We start from the raw sequence: 7891 nt of genomic DNA, 5'->3' as shown, positions 1-7891 counted from the left end.
AGCTAGTCATTTGTGAGGCCATTAAAATTGGTGCAAGTAATCAGCATTTTCCTGTTTCATGTTAGGGCATACAGAGAAAGTGATATTTCCACAGCAAAATAAGGTAAAAGAAGGGACTCTTTGGGACTGGCCCTATTCCGAGAGCTAGGAGGCCTTTGTTTTCAGTGTGACTGGGAAATGTAGGGACCAACGTTACAGCAAGTTTGTCCCATTTGGTAGTTTAATGAAGTTTGCATTTACCCATTTGTAGTTTAGATCTTAAATATCACCCCAAGGCCACATGTTACAGCTCATGGACTATTGAAAGGTGGTAGAACTTTAAGAGGGTGTGACTTAACAGCAGGAAGTTAGGTCTTGGTTGTGCATCCTTCAAGGGGATAATGAGATGCTGGCAGCTTCCCTCTTCTCTTCGCTTTCCTGCCACCATGAGGTGTGGTCACCTGCACTTCACAATGTGGTCTGTACCATGATGCTCTGCACTGCCACAGGTGCAAAAGGAAGCTGACCGTGGATGGATACCTCTGAAAAAGTGAGCCTAAATACATTTTTTTCACGTTGTATTTTATGTATGTTGTCACAGAAATAAAAAGATAACTCAGAAAATTGGTACTAAAAAGTAGGGTTGTTACTATGACTATGAGTTGTATTTGACAGTGTGGTTAGAACCCTTTGGAACTAATTTGTGTGAGTGTTTGGAGAAGTTTGGAGAAGCAGGCTAGAGAAAATCCCAGAATGCTATAAATAAAGCTAAATGGGTGATTCTGGGATTTATTAGGAATTGTATTAGAAGGGCCGGCCAAATGGCTCAGTGGATTAAAGCACCTGAAAGCAGGTGCAGGGACCACGGGTTCAATCCCCAGGCCTGCTGTGCTGGCCCCGCCCCCAGGGCACACGAAGACAGTGATTGAGGCTGGGCGTGGTGGTACGCACCTGTAATCCCAGCAGCTCTTGGGAGGCTGTAAACAGGAGAATCGCTATGAGTCTGATCTAGTAGTGAGACCCTAAATACCATGTAGACCCTTCCCTAAAATGCAGGGGGGGAAAAAAAGGAATTGTATTAGGGGCAAAGAACTTGGATGGAAAAATGACAGACTAGTAAATCTGGTGAAGAAGACCTCAAGGCAGAACAGCATTCATGTAGCAGGGCGGGTATTACTTTTTTAAACCAGATTTACAGTAAGAATTGAGCAAAAGCAGAATTGAAACTGAAAAACTTACAGTTGGCTAGAAAAGGACACTTAAAGTTGTTATCAAGGAGGGTGAAGTTTGTAAAGAGATTACTGTCAATAAAAAGAAGCCAGGTCTTCTGTATCAGGACAGCGGTAAAGAATCCTTGAGGGCATCTCGGGAATCAGCAGGACTTCAGCTGTCTCAGGCTCAGAGGGTTTTGTTTGAGGGCTTTGGGTCATCCAGGGTTCAGCACAGGACTGTCTAGGGAACGGCTTCCTTGTGACCTGGTTCCGTAAGTTTTGCCGTCCAGATGTGATGACTCCACTACAGCCTTGGTACAGGTGGCCCAGCTGTAGCTCAAGCTAGTGGCAGACTTAACATCCTCATGATGCTGTTTTTCCCAGCCATATTATGGTAATTTTCACATCAAGCTACATCCCCAAATAATCTTCTATTTTTTATTTTTGAGAAAAGTTCCCCCCAAATTGCTCAGGCGGGGCTCAAACTTGTGATTCTCCTCCCTCAGCCTCCCAGAGTGCTGAGATTCTATGTGGTGCCACCATTTCCACCTGTGAAGTTGCTTTTGTAGGTTTGTAAAATGCAAGACTTGTGAGATCATAGAGGCTTCCATCCACATTTCAGAGAAAACCTGGGAGTCCAGGCAGTGTATAACCCAGTGTTCCTGTGAACAGTCTCTGAGAAGAAGATGTGTGAAGCTGTGACAGTGCAGCCAAAGCTACAGTACAGACCTAGGAAGTTAGAGGGTACCAGGAACATGGGACACATGCCAAGGAAAGCTGCAGGCGGTGAGCAGAGCCAGCTCAAGTGAGAAGCTATGTAGGCTGGAGTGAGCAAGGTCATGCAGGTAGGGCTGCCCAGTCTCTGTGGAGATCACATTAAGCCATTTTCTACCATATTCCCTGGATGCTGAAAATGGTGATATTCAATTTAATGTATGCCCTGCTAGTCTGATTCCTCCTTACCATTTTCCTTTTGCACCCTTTAGGTATGAGAATGTTTACTCTGTGCCATTGTATTTTTGAAGTTTCTTTTTTAAAAAAAAATTAACATGGATTCACAGCTATGAGTTTGGTTCAGGTCTCAAAGGAGACTTTGGATTTGAATTTTTGAGCAATACAGAAACAGTTAAGATTTAGGGGAACCATTGGATATGGACTGAATGCATTTTTTAATTTAGGATAGGCATGAGCTTTGGGGGGACCAGGACAGGATGCTGCAGTTCACATCTTATGTCTTCTGAAGGCCATCAATTATAGACTAACCAACCTTTTTTTGGTACAGAAAGGTGGTGGATCCTTTAAGGGGTGGGGCCTTATACAAGGAAGTCAGATCACTAGGGTGTGTCCCAGGAAGGAAGGGACCCTGATCCCTTCATCCTCTTTGCTTCCCAGATCTGCTTCACCATATTCCCCCCATCATGATCTTCTACTTTGCAACAGGCCCAAAAGACAATGGAGAGAACTGACCATGGACTGAAATATAAAACTATGAACCTACATAAACATTTGCTCTCTGTGGATTGTTTTACCTTAGGTCATTTGTCAAAGTGAGAGAAAGCTGGCTAATACATACACATAATGAAATTACCAATTTTCTTACATGTATTGTGATATTGCCTATTCAACTAACTCAAATATGCCATTAAAAGACCATTTCCAGCATTACTCAAAACTATGAGTCATGGGCACCAAAAGAAATCTTCAAAGGCAGCCTCAGAACATTTCAATATGTTGGCATTAAAGGATGCTACCTTACCGACTGCAAGAAGGCAATAAAACTTGAAGATACAAGTTCCAACCCATTTAATCATATTATAAGCATGCTAATGAAATAACCAACATTAACCTAGTTAATATCAATAATTAGCAAATCAGTACATTACTATCACCCAAGCTGAAATTAGAGGATTTCTTGTTACAGACTTAGCAGGGATCACTGCAGGAAACAGAATCCAGCTCAGGTGGCTCAAGAGACTTAAATGAAGGGATGATTTGCAGAGGGCTGCGACCAGGTAAGACATACAGAGATTAGCACTAGTAAGAAGCAATTTCTACCCAGCATCAGTGGCTGGCGCTGCAGGGGAAGAAACAGGTATCAGTGGCTATAGTTTCAGAGGGACGTGCTGCCTTTGTCAGAAAATCCACACCACAGTGAGGAACAATGGCTGCTCTGGCTCCTCCCCTCACACCTTCCTCTCAGCCTCCTAGTGACAGCCCAAGTGAGCACAGAAGCCCCTGGTACACTGCTTATGGCTCAGGCTCAGTGTGAAGGGCTGGAAGGGCAGGGGCTACTACAAAGCACCTGGACCCCATTTTGCCTCAGCTTTGGGAAAGTTTCCAAGTAAATAGACCTCAGAGCCTTGATAGAATTTAAGTGACTTTGACTCTCATCTGATCACGGGTGACTTATGACTAACCGAACATGCTTTTTGAAAACTCTGATCTTCCATGTTGTTATTGCTATTTTGTTGTTGAAATGGATTTAGTGAATTAAGAGCAGACTCTCTTAACTGTCATAATTTAAACAAGACATCAATCGTAGGAGGGAGTCAATGTAAGTAATGATTCTTTAATTTGGTTAGTGTTCTAGGGGTAATGCATGTACATGCATGACATGTGCGTGCACACACTCACACAAAGCCCTTCCTGGTAGTTCAGCCCTGACAGTCCCACTTTGTTGATCAGCATTTGATTACCTTAGAGCTGCAACACAGCCTTTTCATTTCATGATTTTTGTAGGATTTTGTATCTGGCACAAGTAACAATCTTGTTTCTTTTCATTAAATTTTGTACATCGTTTTTCCATTTCTTTGAAATTTAAAGGTAGGGGCCCTATTATCTACGTTCCTATGATACCTCCAGAGTGGTTGGCAAAAGACTTGCAGGCAGGCAGTGCCCAGCAGCAGCTGTGACAGGGTCTTTGGAGATGTTTATTAAGCCAGGTACACTCAGCCCCAGACCTGAACAGCTCTCCATCTTCTGAAGCTTCCAGGTTGGTGCGAGGTCAGTGGGTCAGTGGATAATCATGGTGTTTGTCAGCGGGCTCCATCATTGCCCAAGTGATAAAGGGAAGAGACAATGTGGGCTCAAATGAGCTGGTGACTGGGATGAAAAGTGACTTGATAGCCAAGGGAAGGGGACAGGAGTTGCAGATGACCCAGAGTTCCTCCCTTTGCTAACTAAGCCACAACACTGCTTCCCAGCCTAGGTCACAATAACATTTTTGATATATCACAATATCTGGTGTTTCCTCAGCTCCAAGGCATGAGACAGAAGGGTGAGGAGTAGAAACAGCAGCACTCTGGTGGCCAAGGGGACCAGATGAGATCAGAGAAATCACATGCAGCAGCCTCACCTCTTCCCTCTTTCACAGATTGCATTGCCACCACCTGCAGTATCCTCCCCTTCCCTCCCAACACACACACATCCAGACACAACCTCAGGGAGGAAAAACTAGGAATCTCATAGATTCTGTGTCCAAAAGTGACTGTTACTAGAACCAATGGCCTACAAGATCCTCTTACACTGCATTAAAAATTATTGTGATAAACACATAAATTTAACCATTTTTAAGTGTACAATTTGGTGGCATCAAATGCATTCACAGTATTACATAACTATCACCATCATTCACCTCCAGAACTTTTTTTTATCATGCCCTACTGTACCCTTGTACCATTTAGACTGTTGGACCTTTAGTTAGTCTTTTTCTTGCTGAAAGATCAGTTATTGTTAAGAAGACCGAGATGCAGTTTCACAGTTACACTCCCAAAGCTCAGGATAGCCCCATTTAGGCAGGCCCCACTCATCAGAGGTTTGTTGAGTACCAGGAGTAAAGCAGTTTTACCAAACTTTCACAACATATGATTAGCCGTGGGGAAAGAGGGGTGTCCATCTGGTTTCTAAATCTAGATCCATAAGCTACAGAAGGAGTTGTGGCCAGCGTGATCCCAACAGCCTCTTCCCTTCCAAATATAAGTACTCATTCTTTTTGAATTCCAAAGATTTATATTGGATTTTTGAAGCAGACACAAGCAGTTCAATCCATAGAAAAAGAAACCAAGGGCGAGAATTAGTGTACCTAGTTCTAGTGGTGAGCAGCGAGGAGTACTTGATAGACCGCTTCCCCTCTACAGATTCATTTAGCCCATGTTCTAGTCAGGGATTACCGGGAAAGGATTTAATACAGGACACAGTTTATAGGATTATTGTATAATATTCACCCAAAGAGTCAAATGCAATAGAGTGCAGGAGATCTGTCCTCACACTAGGGACCCGAAGAATCCAGCTGAGAGCCTGGATCTTATGGCAATGTCCTGCATGAGTCCAGCTGAAGACTGAGAGTCCGTGACAATGCCCCCCTCACCAGTCCAACTAGAGGCCTAGAGCCCATGACAATGTCTCTTGCAAGTCTGTTTCAAGGATCTGCACTGGGAAGGCCCAAAGGTCAGTGGTGGAAACTAGAAAGTCTGCGCCAGTGGAGTGAAGGATCGGTGTCAGCAGGCTGGGTGATCTGTACTGGAGCCAGGAAGCAATGCTCAAAGCAAGGACCAGAGCTCTCTGGAAAATAACTGCAGCCATCCTCAGGAACAGTGAGGTCTCAAGTTCCTCTGATGATGAGACGAGCCAAGTTCATATCAGGAGAACCAACATGACAAGCTTGTCTAGGAGAATCTACAGCATGCCACCTTCCCCTCTAGTTCTCCTGTTCGTGTAGTTGCCAACAATCCTCAGGAGGGCCTTCAACACTCATGCTGAAGCAGTTCAGCTGGTGTTATAAGTCAACCATTAGTTGTTAAGCCACCACACTCAACAGCAAATGAATAGATTATTATTATTAAAACCTCCTTCTCTTCCTCCCTCTCTTTCTATTTGTACTGTCACTCTATGACTTCAAGAATAGGTAGAAGTGTTCTTTGGTCAATCAGCCAATGTCAGTGAGCTTTAAACCCATGCCAATCACAGTGCTCTTTAAGCCATTAAAAGCTTAACATACATTTCAGAATCAGCTTTAAATTATTTTTTAAATCCTAAATTCTAAAAGTGGAAATTATTTGGCCAACTGGAAGAATTGCAGTACATATGTTCAGTGAGGGAGTGAGAGATTAGAATCAATAGTATGCAGACAGCATTGGGGTTGAAGAACTGTCAATGACTACTAGAAAGAAAAGGCATGCTAAAGCTAGGCTGCTGAAATGTTTCAAAGGCATGGACTATATGCACTCAGTGCATCTTGAAACACCTTTACATTTGAGGAAAAGGTGTTATCCTTATGCAGTAATTATTCAGTATTTTCTGTGTTAGGAACTATGCTAAAGGGCCCTTTGTCAACTGAGTAATAATTCTGCTCTTCAAGGTACAGGGCTCTATCCCAGAGCTCCATAAGCTCTTTGGGAGGAAGATCACGGAGTGTAACCTTAAGTTCTGCAGACTCTGCTTTCTATTATACAGGGAAAGCAGCAAGGATCACAAAGGACATGAATTGCCATACTGTGTTCCAAAAAAAGCTTATTTACAGATATTTATTTATTTATGGCAGAACCGGGGATTGAACTCAGGCCCTTGCACTTGCCAGGGAAGTGCTTATTCCACTGAACCATCTCCCCGGCCCAAAAGCTTATTTACAAAGATCAGGTGGCATCCAGGAGCTGAGTTGTAGGGGACAGGTTGGTGACACCCACCGCATCCCAAAGCACAGCCAATAGGTGTCCTGGATGAGTTTAAGGAATCGTCTCTTAAATTGTCATCCAGGAAAGCTAAGGTCCCCTGACATGTGCACCTACAATTTATGCAAAGGTAAGATAAGGTAAATGCTCAGGATCCTAGGGTCACAGATAGTTAGCAAGGAGCATCTTTGGAAGGCTAACACCCTGGCCAATTTTCCAAAATTCCTTCTCCTTCCTTCTCAGAGAATACATATAAGCATCTGATGCAGCCCTCATACCTGACCTCTCCTGATGTTGGTCTCTGTTTCACTTCCCATGGAAATGCCCTTGGGGTTTTAGGGGCATCTCAAACCCCTACATCCAAGACAGAATCATCCTCTGCCCCATCCTTCCCATTCTGCTCTCTGTCTCAATAAATGTCACCCCCGGAAGTCCACAATGGAAACCTGGGTGTAATTGTAAGCTCATCTCATGGGAGACTGAGCCCTGCCCACTCCTCCTGAGCTCCTCTCCCTAAGGCCCTCGGCTCCTGCTCACATCTGCCCCTGTCTGGTAGGATGGAGCCCTTCCTGCATCCCAGCTTTTTCCCATCCACACTCTCAGCTGTCACCAGAGTGACTCTTTTTTAGTCATATCATCAATCTGTGTATAATCCAGTTGTACTCAAAATGCCCCAGCATGATGTGCATGTAAAACAGGTCAGCCTTTGGGCAGAGAAACTGGGTGTGAATCCTACTTCTTCTGTGCTGAGCCTTGGTCTCTGCTGTTCTAAACAGGAGCAAGCCTCCAGGGTGGTTGTGAGGGTCACTGTGCTGCCCCCATGGAGCACTTGCTCTGTGCTGGACACCATTCTGAACCCCTCCACCCCCAGCATTGTCCCCACCTCGCCAGAAGCCACTGAGATCTAGGTGAGGTAACCTGCTCACAGCTATAGCCCTGTTCTTGATGAAGCTGGACCTAAAGGCTCTTAGCCTCTAAGCCAGCAGCCCTCAGAGTGTGGTCTGAGGGTGCTCCAGACCCATGTGACAGCTATAC

The sequence above is a fragment of the Octodon degus genome, unplaced genomic scaffold (genome assembly GCF_000260255.1).
Source record: "Octodon degus isolate 3935 unplaced genomic scaffold, OctDeg1.0 scaffold00015, whole genome shotgun sequence".
NCBI classification, from domain to species: Eukaryota; Metazoa; Chordata; class Mammalia; order Rodentia; family Octodontidae; genus Octodon; species Octodon degus.
Note: the sequence above shows the minus strand (reverse complement) of the source record.